The sequence below is a fragment of the Aythya marila genome (assembly GCF_965140915.1).
Source record: "Aythya marila genome assembly, chromosome: 5".
NCBI lineage: Eukaryota > Metazoa > Chordata > Aves > Anseriformes > Anatidae > Aythya > Aythya marila.
The window spans coordinates 45,889,285-45,910,651 of NC_139046.1; the positions used below are offsets into that span (position 1 = coordinate 45,889,285).

Here is a 21,367-nt window from a genome sequence, read left to right on the forward strand (position 1 = left end):
GATTTAGCTTTCAGCTGCCTTTTGCCTTAAAAGGTGATGTTGCTTCTGGTATTTCTCAAGTTTAAAAATACAATAAAAATCTAAAAATTGTCAGGCAACTCTCCTTAAGAAACACTTGATACTTGCTTCCTTTGTTATTTGGTATTTTTTGTGTTTTTCTTTTTTTTGGGGGGAGGGGGAGGCAAACCAAAATAAGGCGATGTTCAGGGAATGCACTGCTGATGCTGCTTGGGGGCCTGCTTGATTTATGTGGCAGTGAAACATCAGGCAGCAATGCTCCCACATGTACCAGGGATGTAGCCTGCTTTCTGTCGTGCCGGATTTCTAGAGCAGCTGGAAATTAGTGGCACTCGGCACGTGAGGTGGTGTGGTTTGGGCTTCTCCATCTGGTTTTGGTCTAAGGAGTCACGCTGTAGCAAACCAGCCATGGTTGCTCTACAGGCTGAATGCCTTTAAAATGGGGAAGGAGGCTGTCCTCTTTGCTGTCTGTGGTCAGGAGGGATGTCACTCTGTTTTTAGGAGCTGAGCTGTAACCCTAAGGACATTACAGGGGTGCAAATTGCATTGCACTTAACTAAAAATCTCTGCAGTTCCAAATGTAATGCTTGATACACATTTTAAAAAAAGTCCTGTGGCACAAAAGAGTAGTGTGATCCCTCACCTACTATAACTGTGATAAAACTGCAGTGGAGGAGGAAGGGCTTTTGTTTTTAAAAGGTCAATCCACACTACAGACCTTACCACTACTTCTGGAGGTGGAACCAAACTGTTGATGATGCGTTTCAACATTCCTGTGCATTTGAGTATAGCTGTAACCCTGCTTTTTCCCTGTGCAGAAGCATTTTATGCAGTTCTATTGCTCCCATGCAGAAGATGTCTTTCATTTCGGGGTATTTGATACATAAGCTGCTCCCACCAACCAGGCTGGCTTTGGTGGCATTTGTCAAAGTCTGAAACTTGAATGATTTATAAAGATTTATCGTTATCACAGTCACTTGCTGTGACCTTCTCCTTGCACAGGAAACATAAGCTTGTGCTCTTTTCTGAATGCTTCCTGTGCCTTGCTCCCCAGGAACAGAGCTTGTTTCTTAGGCTGCTGGCGGACCATAAATTGCAGGGTGGTGTTAACAGGCACTCTCTACTTGGACTTTCCAGCAGGACTGCCCAGCATGCTATGTCTCTTGCCATTGCACGTTCACTCTCACTTTATTAGCTTGTGTGTGGCTTTCCTAAGAAAATGTCACCCCTTTTAAACTGTTTTTTAATTGTGTATTGGAAATGTGGAAGAAGAGATCTTCTCCAGTAAGTCAGTCTGTCTTCGGCGACTTGAGTTTCAGTCTAGTGACAAACTTCATCGAGGTTGAAGAGTGTGTGGGGAGAAGACCATGAAGTAGTGAGCTGTAATCACAGATTGAAGTGTTCCTGAAGTGATGCTTCATCTCTGCCTGCCTGTTTTACTCAGAAATCTATTGTTTTGTCTCTTGCAGAAGCACCACCGAAGAACTGGACATTATTGCTGTGGGAGATCAACAGCAACTTCCAGCTGTATCTCGTGTACCAGCTCTAAAACCACAGTCGCAGTGAGTTTCTCTTATATACTCTATTTTCTCCAGTGAGGAGTCATTAATTGTAATCCATGAAAGTAATCGTGTTCTCTGTTTAGACTTTGTCCATTCACTTTGCTACCACAAAAGATTTGATTTACCAATCCCATGCCAAATGGGTATGGAACATTTTTTCCCCTTCATACTGGGAGCTTGGTATTGTGCAGGTGCCAGAAAAGGAAATCTTTCAAGTTTTGCTGTGTCTTGAGGTGGGGGCGTCATACTTCGATTGTTTTGCTTATGTGTCCATTGATCAAAACAAGAATTGGATCAAATATTTTGCTCCTGAGAAACAGCTTCTGAAGTAAAGTTAAGTTAATTAAATGGAGGAGAGAAAACTATTGCTTGGGCAAAGAAAATTGACTTGTCTACTGGTTTGGAGTGCCAGAAGAAAGCACGTCATAGACCGATAGTCATAGGTAGGTGAAAGGAGAAGGTGTCACAGTGCTGGAGTGCTGCTGAATCTATTCTTAGGTGTACTCTTAAAACAAGAGGCTGGAATATTCTTAGGGCTGTAAGGAAGCTCTCTGACCAATGCTATTTGGATACCAAATGAACTCTTGAAAATCCTTGTTCCATGAATTTTTTAATAATTCCTACCTAAATGAAATGCTGAAGAAGAGTGCTCCCCTAGTCCTACCAGCTACCTGTGAATGTTCACATAACTTGCCTGTGATTCTTTTATCAATAATTCTCTTCTGTCAATAACACAGTAGAACACGTTCAAGTGATATTTGATATTTTGCACAGCTTAAAATGATATAACGATTGTTTGCAAAGTCATCTCTGGTTTTGTATCTTATGTGGGGATTCTGTTTGCAAGAGTAGAAGGGCAGGAGTAAATCTAGGCCTGTGCAAGTGTTTGCTCTGAGGAAAGCTTGAGGATTTAAGAAACAAACAAAAAGGTAAGTGCTTAAGGGATCTTAGGATACTTGTACAATTAAATGGCATTGAATATTGACATGCTATAGATTTTGGGCTATGGGGGTTGGGTGGAAGTGCTCAGGTAACTGCTTCTCCTGAGAAATAACAAGGACAACAGGAAGAAACAACTCTGTAAAAGGAAAGGCCCCATGTCCTCTGAAAGGATATAGGAAAAAATTGGGTTAAATGTATGTTTCTAGCCTTTGTCAGTATTGCTGATGCATAAATTATATAAGAGTTAGGAAAAAAAAAAGACTTAGAAAAAGGTCGCTTCTAGAGAGCTATTGTTTCTTTGCCTGGAAGGACGCAGCCAGCTTGCAGCGTACGCAGTGAAGAATACCTGTCAGGAATTGAATATTGAGTGAAGGTAATCTTTCTAATGAAAAGTAGTTAGAGGCAAGGCAGAGTCGAAGGAAAAGCAACTGCTCAGCTGGAAGGCTGCTTCCAGTGCTGCAGACGTCCTCTAAGATGCATATTTTATGTATTAGGAGTATCGATCAAGGCCATGGTGTGCCTCACGTTAGCACTGTTCTTCCTGATCGTTGCGATAAAGATTTCTTAACTCTTTGAGTTCCACTCCTGTCTCTGCGAGCAAGTGCAGCACACGTGGTGCTGCTGTGATGGGGGACTCAGCGCTGGATATGGTGGTTGGTTTGCTGCTTTTTTCCTTCTAATTTAGTGCCATGCAGAAATGACTGTTTTAATCACAAAAAGATAAAAGGGTGAAGCTCAGTTTCTGTACTCTCCTCTGAGTTTCCCTAGTAAATCTGCAGATGATGCAGATACCTCTGCTGAAGGTATCATGATCTTGTCATTGAAGCTGCCTGCAATCTTTCTCCTTTCCTCCCCCCGTTAAGCCCTTAGATCCTTGGTCCTGCCTGCAGGCATTTTGCCTGACAACTAGACCATGAATTCATGCTGGGTAAAATACAGGAGGGAGAAAAGCTTTAAGTGAGACACGTCCTGTGTCAACTGACAGAGCACTGCTCCTAGCAGAGGCTTCTTGATGCATGGACAGATACTCAGCCAAGTCTCCTGACTGTAGTGCAGACATGCCGGTTTAGATCAATTAAATTTTCTGAAAAATCATCTGCAGCTGTGGTGATACCATCTTAAGGGAGTCGTAAAGGGGTGTCACTGGGAGCAGTGCCTGGTATGCACACTGGAGATGTGCTGAGCTGAGTGCTGTAAAGGAGCCCTAGACTTTGCTTCTGCAAAGAAACATCCCAGGCTGCTTTTTGAAGCTCTTGACGTTGACTGAAGGCAGGATTGCATCCCCACGCTTAAGCCTGCTTTCTGTTCCTCTTGAGCTGATGTCCATTCCCTTCTGATCCGTTACAGTGCTCTAAGAAAATTGAATCCAGGTTGAAGCCGTGGCAGCCACCTCCACTCGTTAAAACTAGCCTGCGTCAGAGGGTGATGTCGAAGGCCTTTTCTGTGCTGTAACACTTGGCTGCCGCAGCCTGCGGAGGCAGGAGTCTGCAGCTGTGGCTGCTCGAACAAGGCTCCCCGTGGAGCAGGTGTGATGCTGGATGCCTCGCACGTGCTGCTAACACTGACCCGCGCCACCCTCGTCTTTCTGCTGCTGACTTGCCTTTTGTTTAGCCAGTGAGCTTCTTGTAAGCTGCACAAGTGTGTGCCGGCACGTATGGCTCTTGAAAGGAGAATGGTCTGGAAGCTAATTAAGAGCTCTGCAAATCCAACTTCATCGCCCTGGTCTGCATGCAGATTCCCTCTGAGAATTCAGCAGCGTGACTTAGTCTCTGCGCCAGTTTCCTCTTTGTTAAAGGACTCTTCCCATCTAGGATGGGAGCTGAGGATAAACATGCAGAGCTAGCAAAGGTTCCAGTATAGCAGTTAAAGAAATAAGTATTAGGATACCTTTCGCTAGTATTTCTGCCCAGCCCAAGTTGTATCCTTGGAGTCTGTTTAGCAGTCACAGTGAGACAACAAGGAATGAGGACTGGATGGATGGGAAGTGAGAAGGTTGTGTATGTGCTAGTGACGCCAGGTGTCATCCCAGCGTCTAGTCTGGCTCCGAGCACCCAGTGTATCTCGCCTTCCTGAGCGAAAATGCTCGCTTAGACCTGGGGCAGCAGCAGAGGCAAACAGCTTCAGGCTTGTGTTCCTCACCTGGTGTCCAGCAGCAGCAGCTTGTTCCTTGTGTGGCTGTCTCGCAGTGCTTTGCCTTGTGTGGTCACATTGCCTAACTCAGCTGGCCTGCCTGTCCCGTGTTGGCTTCACGTTAGGGTCACAGGAAGGACTTTTGCTTCCCAAATGTCTCTGTTCTTTTTCAGAGACCGGCTGTTTGGTGGCTGCACAGCCTCACTCAGATGCGCTCTCCAACGTGTCAAAGAGTAGAACCTGGCTAGGATTGACAGCTATAAAACATTCCCTCTGAACTCCGAGATGAAAGCGAGACATTTCTTTTCTCCTTCCAGAGGGCTCATCTACTATAAGAGGGAGGTGGTTGTTTTTTTTTTTGTTGCCTGTTTGTTTATTTTATTTTATTTAAATGTAACTCATCAGGTAACATAGCAGTATCTGTGGCAGTCCATGGCAGCATGCTATGAGAAGCTGGGAACGTGAAAATAAAAGGCAGCTCTGTCAAGGGGCTTCAGTCTTCCTTGATTTTTTTTTTCTTTCCTCCCCTCTTTTCTCTCTCCACGTTGGCTCCTAGAATGCAAGGGCACTGCTGAAATATGCTGGTGGTTAATCTTGTATTATATCTTTGGTTGTTCCATAATTTGACCCTCTTCATGCCAGAGCCAGTCACCTTAGAAAATGCGAGGAAGCAGGCTGCAAGGAAGCAGGCAGTTCTGGGGGTACCACCAGCTCTGCAGAAATAACACTGTGTGTTTGATCCTTATGAAAACATTCTGAAGAACTGAACCAGAAAGTGTTGTAGGAATTTGGAGGGTAGATTAATAGCATTCCTGTTTCAGGCTGTTTATTTGTAGCTTTAACTTTTTTTAAGGCAAAAAGTCTATTTTTAGCTTGCTTTTTTTCCCCCACCTCGCTAACCCAAACAAATTTCCTTCCTCGGAGGGGAGGGTGGAGTTGGGAGGAAGGAAGGGTGGAATTAAACTGCTTCATTAAATCAGTTTCAAGATCATCACCACACAATTTCATTTTCACATCGCAGTTCTGAGTACACAAGAGTTCCTTTACACTTTCCAGAGAGGGGGAGCTTTGTGTGCAGAAGGGGAGAGTGAGGGCCTCTGAGACAATGAGGCGGTTATGGAAAGCTTGTGACTTTGGCTGAATTTTGTTCCTTCCTGCATGACTTTTTTTTCTTCTGGTTACTTCTGTCGGGGCTTAGCCCGTAATTTCCAAGGAAAGGTGGGGCTTGGTGACAGTTTGCATTCACAGCTCCCAGTGTAGCAAGATGCAGAGAAGGGAAGGATTCTGGTAGAAACAGGAACGTCAATTAGATGTTGCTATGCCGCCAAAGGTGGATGTTCTCCCTGAGATCCCAAAGTATATCTGGTAAGAGGTAAGGCTGAGAGTAGGGAATTCTGTCAGATGTAACTCATTCGAACAGGGGCACGGTGAGGAGGGGAATCAAGCTCTCCTGAGTCCTAGGACGTATGTTTTGATGGTTTTATGGGAAGTTGCTTCTGATTTATAGAGAAGAAGAGCAACTAGCACCTTTCTTACTAGGTTGATATGACTTGAGCTTTAATATAATGACTGATTTTGGTGTGCTGTAGAAAGGGTTGATGAATCTAGGGCCTGTGCATCGAGTCTGCAGAAAGAAGCACAGGTCCCTGGATTGATCGATGGCCCAGCAGCCAGTGTCATCTGGCCAATGCAGAGCATTGCTGCTTTCTTCATTCCCCCTGAATCTCTTGGGCTTTAAAGTTGGTTCTTCAGCATCTGTGAAGCTTTCTCCTCCCTCTGTTGATGGGAGATAAGGATCTTTGCAACAGCATTTATGTGAAGTCTCCCTCTGGCAGCAAAATTGCAGAGAGCCTGTCTGGACTGCCTGTAGAGGCTTCTCAGGACTGCGTCATGAATCATTTCTTCTTGAAACGTGTTGACCCTGTTGTGTGTCCTCCTGTGCTGCTGGAGAACTGACAAAAACCAGACATTACACTTGTGTTTATTTAAAAAAAAACAAACACAACTCCACAACAAAACACCAAAGCAAACAAAAAACCCTTTCCTGTTTTGGGAATAAAGTAAATTCTGTTTTTCCCCATCCTTCCATGTCAGGAGGTTCCTAATTTTCCTCTTGCTAGTTACCAACGTACTGAACCCTGCGTGTGAGCTCAGAGCTGGAAAAGACAACCTGACTTTCCGAGCCCCTGTCCCAGGGAAGGCTCCCTGCTGCTGGGGATCAACACGGGACAGGAGCCCTTTCTGCAGACTCTTAAATTCTTTCTTTATCTGCTTTCTTCTCCTCTTCCGCTTTTCCCGCTGGGAGGCTGCTCCAGAGGATCTCTGCTCCATACTCAGCTTCTCCTGACCTCCAGCACAGAAATCTTAGCTCATTTCTGCACAAGGATCACCCTATGGGTTAAACAGCTCTTATTTCTTGCTACTTCCCACAGCCAAGTCTGTTTGCAGGGACCAGTCCTGTCCATTATCAGGCTGTTCTGCCGATTTGAACAAGCCAAGCTCTCCCTCGATAGACCTCTTATTCTTAGCAGCACTTCTGTGCACCTATTTTCATTTCAGCTAATCATCTCTGAATTGTCATGTGCCCAGAACCGTTCACAATGCGAGTGGCTGGGAAAGGGCTGCTTTCAGTAACACTAATTTCAGCATCTAGCCATCAATTGCGGTTTAAGCTAGGTTATACATCTGAGAAAGATTTCCTGGTCTTGTTCTGAAGACATCAGCAATGGTGGCTCTTTTTCTGCTTTAGGGGAGCTCTGTCAATGGTTTCTTTGATGTTTAAATAGGTACCTTAATTTGAATAGGTAACATCTTAGCCACTGCATCTTGAAATGCACTTTGTCTGTGTGTGTGTGTGTGTTTACTTGAGGCTTTTATTATTCAGAACTCTCATTTTCTTGGAAGTGCTCTTATACTTGTAGAGCATGTAAAAACAATTACTGAATTAGCCAGATCTGAGTTTCAGAATCTGAGCACTCCCATTCCAAGTAAAGGTCCCTTTTAAGGTATCTTTCAGTATCCAAAAATGTCTGACTATCAGCTTCCATCCCTGGATCACACTGGGCACTGCACCAGCAAGAATATATGCAAAGAATGAAAATAAAGTCCATTATTTATGACCCTCTCTCTGAGCTTCTCTGGCTTGTGTGAGGAAAGTGGAACTACTTGGAAATACTTCGCCTCCCCTTGGATTTCTGGTTTCTTTGAAGGTTGTCTTGATCTTTGTGAATAATCTTTGGTTTATACGTTTGATTTCATGCCAGCAAACTAAATCTTTCTATAATGCGTATTCCTTCAGGGTTTGTATATCGTGAAGACTTGAGGCATTTCTCCCACTGTTTTGTGTAGTAGCATTTCCCTTCAGCTGGCACTGAAGAATAGAGGGATGTGGTTGTGAGCACGGCAAAGTCAGGAGCTGGGATGTGGTTGTTCTGCAGGCTCTGTGCCTGCCTGAGAGCAACCTGCACGATTGCTCTCTGTATCTGTCCTCAACCTGGGGGCAGTAGCATTTTGTCTGGTCCAGCTGAGCCCTTGTGCTTTACTAAATGCTTCTGGTGGCACGTGCTGCTTAGCTGTTGGGGTTACAGCGATGGTAGCACAGAGCTGCTAGGGGAGATCAGCTGGTGGCCCCCCAACCCACCTGAAACAACGGTGAAATCTAGCTGAGCTTAATGCTCTCACTGAGTATTCTTGCTAGGATAGGATGCTAGTCATCAGTTTGTCCTAAAATTAAGTAAATGTCCAATTTTTTTTTTTTTTTTTTGGGGGGTGGTGGTGGTGATGGTGAGGAAGCTGCCTTCAGGATTTTAACTGAAATCCTAGCGTGAGCCCCCTTCCTGCTAGATTGCTCTGCCAACACGCTCATACAACTTGTCAGATTTATACGTTAAGAAAGCACCCATCTTTAAGTGTATTCCTCTGCTCTAAGATGGCAGCCATCCTTGTGCACTGGGGCTCTTTTGTATCATTTGAAGTATATCATAAACTCAGCCATTAAAGTAACTTGCCACACGTCCCATTATCCTTGAATAACTTTTCAGGTGTACAATTATAGTCCTTTCTACCTTCTTTCTTTGTGCTCTTGGGGAGGAAAAAAAATACTCTGCTACTTTTCAAAGTATTCTTTTCCTGCTGTATCAAATGTAGTGTTAAAGTTCACTGTGCAGTTCTCCTCTAGTCACTTGCTGTAGTCCTTTAAAAGTAAAATTACGTAATTTATATAAATTCAGAGGAGGAAAAGTTGAAGATGTCTGTACCAGCCTATTTTTTAATCCTCTGTGGAAGCTTGGAAAAATTCAGGTGAGTGTTCTGGAAAGTAATTAGCATTTGAAATTGAGGCTTAGATTGGACTGTTCCTCATGTGTACTGCAGAAGGTGTTTCTGGAGTCCCTTTGCCTTTTGCAGGTAGGAGTAATCTCTCAGTTTTAATAAATAACTGCTGCAGAGTTGTGAAGCAGCTTCCCCATAGCTATTTGTCCTTGATAAAGAAGGTGGTCAGGGTCTGGTTTACTTCTAATTGAGAGATTAGCTCGACCCCTTGTAATCTTGAATATGTCTCCTATGCCTCTTTCCTGCCTGGAAACAGCCTCTTGTTTGGAATTTAGTCTAAAACTGATTTATTTATTTGCACCACAGAAACATTTACAAGCTGTGACTAGTAACTCATAGTGTACTCATACCCTGTACAATGCCAGGACAAGAAGACGGTCCTTAACCAGGGAGCTTTCAGCCCAGCGTGGAATAAATGACCGCTGCATTAGCAAATACTTCTGCCTGAATAGAGACTTGGTGCCAGCTGTGCCCAGCCCTCCCAGAGGGAGGGAGCACACCGTTCATCCTCCAGGCTGGTGAGAGCCGTAGCCCCACTAACTAACAGACTGTTAGTCTGCACAAATCAGGTATGTTGTGCTTCTCAGACCTGGACACACACCCAGGGAGCTTCTCACCCTGAGCAGCATGTGGACAAGATAGTGAGCAACAGGGGGCTGCTGGCATCCTGGTGACCCAGTTCTGGCTGTGCTTTTCCCAAAGAGCCTCTCACCTGTGCACAGAGCAGGTCTGTGGGCTGTGCGGATTGCTTTTGTTACCTGCTTACACCCAGATGTCTTATGGGGCCTGAAAGGGGAGAGGTGAAGGGATACCTGTGGCCTTCCAGTGGGACTCTGGTCAGTGAGAGCTGTAGGAGTTCTTTAGCCAGGGCATGGATTTGGACACTTGCAGTCTCTATCATTAAGTTCCATTTTAGGACTAATTAGTTTTGTTCACCTATCTAAAAAAAAAAAAGAGTGTTTTAACAGTAGCAGGGGTTTATCTTCCCCTTTGCCCCTGGAAGCAGCAGTTGAACCCAGGATTAAAAGCTGAGGGGCAGACCTGCCAACATGAATCTAAGGGATAATTTTGAAGAGACAAAACTCTGTCTTGAGAATTTTCCTCTGGCTCGGTTCATGCTCTCGAGCATCACTGAAGTGCTGTTTGTATCAATCTTCAGGCTCGTGAACAGAGCATTGCTCTCATTTGCATTTTGGATGTGTTTAAAAGGCTATCTCTGCAACTGTAAGGGCTACATCTTGATTCATTTTAATCGGTAACATAGACTGTACAGAAACTCAGAACTTGAATTTGCATTCTCCAGAGTAAGACTTCCAGTCAGTACAGAAAAAAGAGGATTCATTTTTGCAGACTCCATGTCTGAACTCGAGTCTCAAGTTAGGTGTGCTGCCATCAGTTTGACAGTCAGTGAAGTGAATCTGCCATTAGCTTCAGATGCCCAGACACTGGCTGTCTGCCTCTGAGCTATGAGGACTGTCCTTCCACTCAGTAAGGAGGAGATGTTTTAGGACACACTTCATCTGACACTGTTTTAGACAACTGCTTTAGCACAAAATGCATTCTGCCCTGGAAGTGTTTCATGTTCTCCAGCAACTCTATTGGCAGTCCAGGCAACGAGTGCAGAAGTCCATGCTGACACTTGCTCAGATGAATCCTGTATGAAATACTTCTGCTTTTCAGTTCAATTGATTAGGTATTTTCAGCAAAGCATCATCAGACATCCTGGTACCCAGGAAGCAGGTTGTGTGCTGCATCTTTTCTGCTTTTATTCTCCAACTCTCTGTCTAGAGAACAAAAATTATTCCATCGTGACAGGAGCATTGGCCTTCAGAAAGCTCCTTTTATCTACACCAGTACTTTCTGTGGTATTTTTCCACTAGCGTTGGCCTTTTGCTTATCCATCTTAGAGCTGGATTAACTTCAGAAAGGAAAAAGTGCCTTGTATGGTACTCCGAGACACATTTATTTCTTTGACCAGTAAATCAGTATTATAGTTCCCTGGGGACTGGGAAAGAGGTATTATGATGGAGTTATACTTCTAAGTCCACTTTCCTGAATGCTGAATTTCCAAGGGGAAGGTATAAATCTCCTTTGACACAGAGGAATCTATATGAAACAGTTTTTGGTGGCCTCATTCTCTTCGCGTTTGTTTCTTTGCCTCCCTTTTCTGCCTTCCTCCCTTTCCTCAGGTGCTACGGTATATTACTTAGTTTCCTTTGAGGTAAGTATAGCTTCTTTGTCACTGTATGGAACACATTCGTATTCAGGAGGGCTTTTTCCTGTGTCAAAGCCAATATTTTGTTGCTTTGTAACACTAACCTTCTTGGAACTCTCCAGCTAATATTTTTCTTTTCCTCTGCCTTTTATTGACTGTGGTACGTTTAGTATTGCTTCCCTCCCCAGTAATTTTTTGGTTTTTATTCATGACTAATACATCCATTTTACGAAGCAATGAAGCCCATTTACACAGGAAAGTGAAGCTGGTTGCAGGGGCTTGATGGAAGTGACAATAGGAGGCACACACTCTTGAGTCATGTTTGTTTTATAAATGAGGTTTAGTGTGCAGCGGAGAGGCACAAATTCTGTTGGCTCTCCAGGATCCTTCTGGCTCTGTTTAGGTATTCTCCTCTACAGAGTGACTCTGAGATGCTGAACTGAGGCTAGCTGGAAACAGTTCTGTTCAGCAGAGAGGGCAAGGAGCTGTGGTCCTGTTGTGCGTCCATCCGTGGCTGCAAGGAAGGAGGATTCACCTGCATTGCAAGCATTAATCAATATGTGCAAATAACATTTACTTTTCAGCAAACCACATTTCGACCACCCTCAGTCTTCTCTTTAATTTATAGCTACTCCAAACCTCAGTTGTGCACCTCCCTGTTGGCGTCCCCCCAGCCCCACGAGGATGCTGTCCAACCAAAACTGGAAACAGCTGCTCTTTGCGGACACTGAGCACTCAGTTTTGATTCCCTGCTTTGAAAGTGGTGGGAAGCCAGTGAGTGAGTGGCAAATCTGGCCATCTAGCAAATGAACAAAGACATTCAACACACTGGCATTTCTCATGATGAAGTAGAGCTCTGATGGGAAGAGAGCAGCAGCAAAGAGTCGTTGGTGGGGAAATTTGGCAAGTTAAATGTTTTTGGATGTTTTAATTGGATAGGTTGGGAGACAGGGAGAGAGAAGATGATACTGGAAACAAGTCATGGAGCCCTGGGAATGGGGATGGAAAGTAATTGTAAACATGACCAGCAAAATAATCTACTTCATGAGCAAATCCTATTTAAATGTAAATTGCCTAAAGTGTTTTTTTTATTGGAATTTTTAGCAGCATGATGTAGAAAGACAGAAGTACTTTTCCTCTTGGTCAAATATGTGATGCAGACAGCTGTAGAGAGCTATAAGGACCCCACATCTCTCTACCTCCTCACACATTCTTCTTTCCTTTAGACTCCTTGGAGCCGTTCCCCGCAGCAGTGCTTCCAGGTAGTGACAGCTAGGATGTTCACTTCAGTCACCAGAGCTCTGTCAGGGCCAATTAGCATCCTAATGACTGGCATGTACCATCTTGATAACATTCAGCCTGTGCTTTGTACCTGGGGACCTAGCCTCTTAAGAATCCATCTTGTTTCATTTGGACCATAGCAGTTGTATAAGCCTGTTTAAAAAAAAAAAAAAAAAAAGATAAAAATTTCCATTTCATCTTGTCTTCTGAGTCCCAGGGGCTTTGGCACAGAACAAATATACTGTCCTTTCCTTTAGCTGGAAATGATGAATCTGGGCTAGGGAGAGGGGAGCTGAATCAAACAGCTGCTCTTACAGGTACTGAGGACCTGGGGTCAAAGCCTCAGCTGAGGTTAAGCAATGCAGCACGCGTTCTTTCGAGCTGCGTTGAATAAAACAATCAGAGGCAGTCTTTAAACATTAAATACCTGGCCAGTATCAGGGCTAGGCTGGTGTACTTTTGTGGAATTACAGCTACCTGTTGTTTGGGTGTCTGCTGCCAAATCTGCTTGGCGGTGGACTAGCATCAGCAGTCAAAACTGTGCTTTTGTCCGTCAGTCAAAGCAGGGCCGAGTGCTGTGCAGAGACCTTTCCCAGCAGCACGGACCAGGGCATGCAGCTGAGGAGTTCCAGGGAGATTTCACAGCTGCTCGGCAAGGTCAGTGTGTTGGAGAGGCCGGGGTGTAAACCTGCCACTCCGGCAGCCTTTTATCAGCACTGAGGCTTTGTGCTGCGCCCTGCCAGGCTGCAGAGGGAGCAGGGCCTTGGCGGTGGCAGCTAAATGCTGCCATGTGAAATCACCCCGCTTCTGGGCCGTGTTGTATTGTTTGGGGACAACACGCTTTTCCAGAGAAACTCGTGCATCTCTCCTGACTCCCAGTCCTAAACGGCAGAGCTCTCCTTGTTAAGGTGGCATTGCTGTGTAACCCTGCCCCACGTCCTAGCTCTTCAAGGGCTTTAATGAAGCGCTGCGATGCTGGAGCCAGCTGGCTGGCACACTGTTAGAGCTGGCACAGCCACGCTAGGTCATCTGGAGGGAGAGGTCAGCAGTTTAATGGTCCTTCGGAGAAGCCAAATAGCCTGTGATGCTAAATCAGAGAGAAGTGGCTGCAGGCAGCGTGTGCGGTGGCTGGACTATAGCTGCAGCAGGGAGGATTTGTTTACAGTGAGCCTTTCACTGGTGGTGTGAAACTTTAACATAGCATTGTTTGAAAAAAAAACAAAACCACCATTGCTAAGATTTTGAGGACACACAAGTTGCATTCCCTATTAGAGACAGCAAATCCCAAGTGTGAACTCTGGAGACTCAGTGAGCAAGAAGTGTTGCTGCTGTTATTAAGGCCATAAGTATTCTTGAAAACACATGCAAAAAAAATACCTCTTCCACCTCCCGGCCCAGCCTGTGAGGCTGAAAGACAGCACATTAACATATCCACATGGTGCATATGTTATTCTAAAAGTTGCTGTGAGAATTTTGTCTTTTCCTGAATTCTTTGTATGGTGTTTGCATTTTCTATCAGCATGCTGTCATATCACTATGACAACTACTGAAATTACGATCTTAGATGTGATCTTCTGAAGCATCACAAGAGCTTGATGGCTAAGAAGGCTGCGGGTGAGGGACTGACAGGAAGACTGATGTTCATTCAGGTATTGGCATATACCTCAATCTCTTCTGGACGTGTCACCTGGAGACCTAAACCTGTGTCCTGGAGCCTATTTTCAGAAATGCCACTTGGAATATCGCAGGAGCTGTCACTGCCTGGTTGGTATGCACTGAGCCTGCTTTCACTGTGCTTGAGGTGTAGAGCTACGAACAAACTGCAGAGCTGACTTACTACATCCATACGCAGTACCCAGGACTAAAGGCACTCCTGAGATGGCCTATTTGAACTCTGCCTTTTCCGTTCTCTTGTGCGCATGGCTTCATTGCTTTTTGGGTAGATAGCTCTGAGGCTCGAGCCCCCTGTGTCCGTCTCTTGTGCGTTCCTCAATCTGACAGTATCGGGTTTGAGATTGCACTATACTGCTTTCTCCAGATCTTCTTGTATTAAGCCCTACTCACAGTCAAACCTGGAGACCCAAAGCTTTGTAATTAAAAACCATCTAAAATGTAACCTCCCATAAAGAGATTACTGTATAATGATCTCTGTCAAGAAGCTTAGGTGCTTAGTAAAGTGTCAAAACTGGGAGAGTTGGATGAGCTGACGTAACATACTAACGGGGCAGTTTGTCCCTGCAGTAGGGATATGCACCTACCCCTGACTGGGAACTGTTCTGCCTCAAACCCAAAGCAGGGAAGGCAGCTAGCTGTCTGTGGCCGGTGTATCAGGTGGGAAGTGCCCTGTAAGCTCCTGGGCTAGGCTTCAGGGGCTCTGCTACAGAGGTTAACAACTTGGCACATGTCAGAAGGGGACTAGTTCAGTTCCCCACACCACACAGGGCAGAGCCGTAGTGGGAGCCTGAGCCAGCCTTCCTGTGCTGGTGGGGTTTCTCAGCCTTCAGTCATCTGTTTGCACAAGATTGAAGCCAGAGACTGAGAGGTAGGAAACTGGGGCCGAGGCCTCAGCTTATCCCTGACTGCCCTGGAAAACATAAATCTAGTTGATGTAACAGGACATATCTGTTGTAGCCAAATCACTTAGATCTGTAACTCTCACTTGATCTCAGGAGGATTAGGTGCCTATGTGGCTTTATATATCAAAACGTTCTGCTTCAGTTCTCCATTTGTGAAATCAATCAAATACAACCTCTTCTTTTCACCTCCCTGCCTGGCCGCATAAAGATGCCAGGGATTTATCCCGTGGATTTTTCTTCTTAGACAGCTGGGACACGCTCTCAGTTGGCTCTGTCGGTACGGGGTAACCATTGCCCTGTGTCAGAACAGATGTCTGCTGCTCAAAGCTTCTGCACAAGCACATGGGCAAAAGTCAAAGTCTGCAGCTCAAAGTAATGCGTGGTCACTGCTCTGGACACTCGGCTTTTCTGCTGGATAGGACAATTGCCAGAGATGGATGTAAGTTGCCAAAGCCTTTCTGGAGATAGCAAGCCTCGGGACTGTATGATCGCACCAGGCATTGCAAATGGCTGTGTGAAGACTCGAAGCGATGTGTTTTTGGAACACATTTATTCTCGGTGCAGCTCAGATCTTAGCTCAGTGATTAATTGCTTTAAATTTGAAAAAGACCTCTTTGCCCTGGTGTCAGAACGGGTTATAATCTAAATGGTCACTTGGAGGAGGAAACAAATATGTGATGAAAAAAGCATGAGCCAAATAACGCATAAAGAGAGTATGAAGAGCCGATACTTCCCGAAAGAGTCAAGGGTGCCTGAGGACTGGTGAAACAATGACTCCCTCCAGCATTTCCAAATATCTGATTGTCGTGGTTTAACCCGGCTGGCAGCTAAACACCACGCAGCCGTTCGCTCACCCTCCCCCCTCCCTCTCTGGGACGGGGGAGAGAAATGGAAAGTGAAGCCCGTGAGTTGAGATAAAGACAGTTTAATAAGACAGGAAAATAATAATAATAATAATAATAATGATGATACAATGGTGATAATACGAAAGTAATAATAGTATGTACAAACAAGTGATGCACAATGCAATTGCTCACCACCCGCTGACCGATGCCCAGCCTAACCCCGAGCAGTCCGGCCCCCTCCCCCCGGCTAGCCACCCCTATATATTGTTTAGCATGACGTCAGATGGTATGGAATACCCCTTTGGCTAGTTTGGGTCACCTGTCCTGGGTCTGTCCCCTCCCAGCTCTTACTGCACCCCCCAGCCTGCCCGTTGGCAGGACAGAGCAAAGGCTGAGATGTCCTTGGCTTAGTATAAGCACTGCTCTGCAACAATTAAAGCATCGGGGTGTTATCAGCACTCTTCTCATTCTAAGCCAAAACACAGCATTCCACCAGCTACTAGGAAGAAAATTAATTCTGTGCTAACTGAAACCAGGACATCTATCCACCCCTTATTCCATACCATTTATGTCATGCTCAGGTTACACTCTTTTCCATACATTCTAATTAGTCACCTATAGTAATCATGGTAGTGATAATATACAGTATAATATACTATTTAACATGGTGCAATTCAGTTCATGGGCTATTCTCACCCAGTATTAAATCTCCTTGAGGTACACACCGGACCTCTCCGTTCTTTTGCATTACCCACCAAGTATATCCAGGTCCCTGAGCGAAAACAATTCCACGAATAGGTTTGCCTTTTCCTGAGGCAGGAGTAGCCCAGACTGTTTTACCCAGCATATTTTTTACATGCACTACAGGAACTTTATCCCCATCTACAGTACGTAACAGGTTTGATTGGGCAGGTCCAGCTCGGTTGGTAGATCCCCTAGTATTGACTAACCAGGTGGCCTTTGCCAAATGCGTATCCCAGTTTTTGAACGTCCCAGCGCCCATTGCTTTCAAGGTAGTCTTTAACAGGCCATTGTATCGTTCAACTTTCCCGGAGGCTGGTGCATGATAGGGGATGTGATACACCCATTCAATACCATGTTCTTTGGCCCAAGTGTCTATAAGGTTGTTTCGGAAGTGAGTCCCATTGTCTGATTCTATTCTTTCTGGGGTGCCATGTCGCCATAGGACTTGCTTTTCAAGGCCCAGGATGGTGTTCCGGGCGGTAGCATGAGGCACAGGATATGTTTCCAGCCATCCGGTGGTTGCTTCCACCATTGTAAGTACGTGGCGCTTGCCATTGCGAGTTTGAGGGAGTGTGATGTAATCAATCTGCCAGGCCTCTCCATATTTATATTTCAGCCATCGTCCTCCATACCAAAGAGGCTTTGACCGTTTGGCTTGCTTGATTGCAGCACATGTTTCACAGTCATGAATAACCTGTGCTATAGCGTCCATGGTCAAGTCCACCCCTCGATCACGAGCCCATCTGTATGTTGCATCTCTACCTTGATGGCCTGAGGTGTCATGGGCCCATCGGGCTATAAATAATTCACCTTTATGCTGCCAATCCAGGTCCACCTGAGCTACTTCAATCTTAGCAGCCTGATCCACCTGCTGGTTGTTTTGATGTTCTTCAGTAGCCCGATTCTTGGGCACGTGAGCATCTACGTGGCGTACTTTCACAGCCAGGTTCTCTACCCGAGCAGCAATATCTTGCCACAATGCAGCAGCCCAGATAGGTTTGCCCCTACGCTGCCAGTTGTTTTGCTTCCATTGCTGTAACCATCCCCACAGGGCATTTGCTACCATCCATGAATCGGTGTAGAGATAGAGAACTGGCCATTTTTCTCGTTCAGCAATGTCTAAAGCCAGCTGAATGGCTTTCACTTCTGCAAACTGACTCGATTCACCTTCTCCCTCAGCAGCTTCTGCAACTCGTCGCGTAGGACTCCATACAGCAGCCTTCCATCTCCGATGCTTCCCCACAATACGACAGGACCCATCAGTGAACAGGGCATATTTCTTTTCATTCTCTGGCAACTGGTTGTACAGTGGGGCTTCTTCAGCACGACCCACCTCCTCCTCTGATGATATCCCAAAGTATTTGCCTTCTGGCCAGTCCATGATCACTTCCCGTACGGCTAATTCCCTCAGGTACTGGATTCCCTTCTCCATAGTGGTCCACTTGCCTGGTAGACATAAAATATCTTCCTTGAAGGGATACCTTTCCCTCACAGCTGAGAGGAGACGCCTCCAGAGGCTGGTGGGTCGTGCTCCATCTGCAATTGCTTTGTCAATGCCGGCGTCTCGAGCAAGGGATCCCAGCCGCTTGGCTTCCCTGCCGTCTAATTCCACACAATTGGCTCCAGAGTCCCAGCACCGGAGCAGCCAGGTGACAAGCTGCTCACCTATACAGCGACCAAAATCTTTTCGCACATCTCGTAGCTCGCGCTCGTTTAGGCTTCGGGTAGTTACTGTTGCTCTTTCGGCATCCTCATCTTCCTCCTCCTGAATCCTTGACGGCCCAGCGTCGTCATCATCTTCGTCATCTCTATACTTAGTTTTGGCAGAAGCCTTACCTGGATTGGCAGAAGACTCTCTGCGTTCTAAACGACTTGAATTTCTATACCATATTTTCACCTTCTCTACAGGGGCAGCTTGCACTGCTACTGCTCGTTTCTCTGACACGGCCACAGGAGCTGGAGCGGCTACAGGAGCTGGAGCAGTTGCAGGAACCGGAGCTGTAGCGGCTACAGGAGCTGGAGTTGGAGCTGGAGCAGTTGCAGGAGCTGGGACTGGAGCAGCAGTAGGAGCTGGAGCTGGAGCGGCTTCAGGAGCTGGAGCTGGAGCGACTTCAGGAGCTGGGACTGGAGCAGTTGCAGGAACTGGGACTGGAGTAGCGGCCGGAGCTGGAACTGGAGCGACTGCAGGAACTGGGACTGGAGCAGCTGCAGGAGCTGGAGCTGGAGCGGCTTCAGGAGCTGGAGCTGGAGCAGCTTCAGGAGCTGGGACTGGAGCAGTTGCAGGAACTGGGACTGGAGTAGCGGCCGGAGCTGGAACTGGAGCGACTGCAGGAGCTGGGACTGGGGCGGCTGCAGAGTCCACCGTAGGGGTCACAGTGGCCGTTGGATCTGTCACGGGACTTGGAGTGGCCGCAGGGTCTGTCACTAAGTTGATAGCAGTATCCATGGCAGCTCGATAGGCGTAAGCCAGGCCCCAGCATGTTACAATGATTTGTGTTACTTTGGAACTTCCCGAATCGCGACACCTTTTATTCAAGCATTCTGCCAGTTTTTGAGGATTTTGCACTTGTTCAGGGGTGAATTTCCAAAACACTGGGGGTGCCAACTGGTCTAGATGCCTGCCCATATCCTCCCATACTCCCTGCCACCCACAACTATACTGCCTCCGGGCAGATCTCCGGATGAGCTTCCTAAGTAGTTGTTTAACTTTAAGCAGAACCTGAAGTGCATTCAGGAGGCAGAACAACAGGACTATGCTGGTCTGAGTATCCCAAGGATATTCAATATCTTGGAGAGCTATTGTAATAAACTCGGAGGATAAGAGGGTGGTGAAGGAGGAAGGGAGAGTGATCAAGGAGGGTACAGGGGTGGTGAAGGAGAAAGGGAGAGTGATCAAGTAAGAAAAATTATCTTCCCCTTTCCCCTCCACAGATTGACTCCCTAATGAAAAAAGGCAACAGATACAATTGCTAATAGTTTCCAAAATACAGTTTCCAAAGTATAGAATCGAAGATGTTACTGAGTACAAATACCAGGTTAGAGTCATGGCCAGATATTTCATCATCTCATAAGCCACTGATACAACACACAGTACCATAATGGTCTGAAACCAGGGCCCGGAGAGGATAAACAACATGACAGAGAGCACATACGGAAAATAACGTGCTATAATACTCAATTTGGAAAACAGGCGCAGCACAGTTGAGATTAAAGCAATCAGCATTATGACAAGTGACTATTAAGCAGGTCTAATACTTATACCAATTTTAGTTTAACACACTCTGGTCAGATCTGCCGTTATCTCAACCTTTCGTGCCCCACGTTGGGCGCCAAAAAGACTGTCGTGGTTTAACCCGGCTGGCAGCTAAACACCACGCAGCCGTTCGCTCACCCTCCCCCCTCCCTCTCTGGGACGGGGGAGAGAAATGGAAAGTGAAGCCCGTGAGTTGAGATAAAGACAGTTTAATAAGACAGGAAAATAATAATAATAATAATAATAATGATGATACAATGGTGATAATACGAAAGTAATAATAGTATGTACAAACAAGTGATGCACAATGCAATTGCTCACCACCCGCTGACCGATGCCCAGCCTAACCCCGAGCAGTCCGGCCCCCTCCCCCCGGCTAGCCACCCCTATATATTGTTTAGCATGACGTCAGATGGTATGGAATACCCCTTTGGCTAGTTTGGGTCACCTGTCCTGGGTCTGTCCCCTCCCAGCTCTTACTGCACCCCCCAGCCTGCCCGTTGGCAGGACAGAGCAAAGGCTGAGATGTCCTTGGCTTAGTATAAGCACTGCTCTGCAACAATTAAAGCATCGGGGTGTTATCAGCACTCTTCTCATTCTAAGCCAAAACACAGCATTCCACCAGCTACTAGGAAGAAAATTAATTCTGTGCTAACTGAAACCAGGACACTGATCCGTGCAGTTTTTTTAGGCTTGTAAAAACTTGTTTCTAAATCAAGGATTTTTTCATGTCCACTTCAATTAAACACTCTGGAGAAAAAAATAATCTTTGTTTCAACAGTTCGGCCTCCTTACCCTTTCCAACTAAGTTGTAGGAGCTTGAAATATCTGTTCCCAAGGCTCTCAGGGAGGAAACCTGCAGTCAGCTTTTCCAGCTGCAACAGATGGCTGCTAAAGAGGCAAAAAATTGGAGAGTCTAGGGTTAAACTTAAAGTTTGTACAAATACTTGAAAGATGCCATCACCCCGCCCCTCACAAAACTTATCTTCATTTCCGAGGCTGATTTTCATCCCAGCTGCAGTCTGTATTCTTAGTTCTGCACAACTTCATATCTAGGGGCTGATAAGGTCTCGTCCCAGCATCGTTACTGTAGATTAAACTTAAGAGCCATGTGATTTAGTATGAGAGCTGATTTTTGTCCTGAAAGCAAAATGCCCATTCTGGTGTTTGTGCTTTTGGAGGTACAGAGTAGGATGGCTCTACTCTGCCCACCCCTCCAGCCCCCATGTACTCTTTTCACTCATTCTGCGTGTGCACAGGAAACATTAGAGGTTTTTTATGAATCTGTAGAGTTAACTGATACAACTTGTGATTACTCGGCTAAACGTTACGTCGTCAATCTTGAAAATGAATGAGCAGTTAATAATTGATGCTTAGCTCTTTCAGTGAGGCCCTTGGGAAACCTGGATCTCCCCCTCTCTGTCAAGTGGGAGAGGCTTGCATGAGCTGTAGGGCTCTGTGTTGGTCCTGGT

The 21,367-nt window shown here is 45.8% G+C and overlaps 1 protein-coding gene across 7 annotated transcripts in view; it reads left to right on the forward strand.

Moving 5' to 3' along the window:
• The window catches only part of TSPAN4 (tetraspanin 4), a 400,378-nt gene that overhangs the window by 62,057 nt on the left and 316,954 nt on the right, over nt 1-21,367 (forward strand). For all 7 annotated transcript variants that reach the window (XM_082761010.1, XM_082761011.1, XM_082761007.1 and 4 more), the window contains exon 2: nt 1,488-1,580. The gene's annotated coding sequence lies outside the window, so the exon portion shown is untranslated. The remainder of the gene's footprint in view (nt 1-1,487; nt 1,581-21,367) is intronic.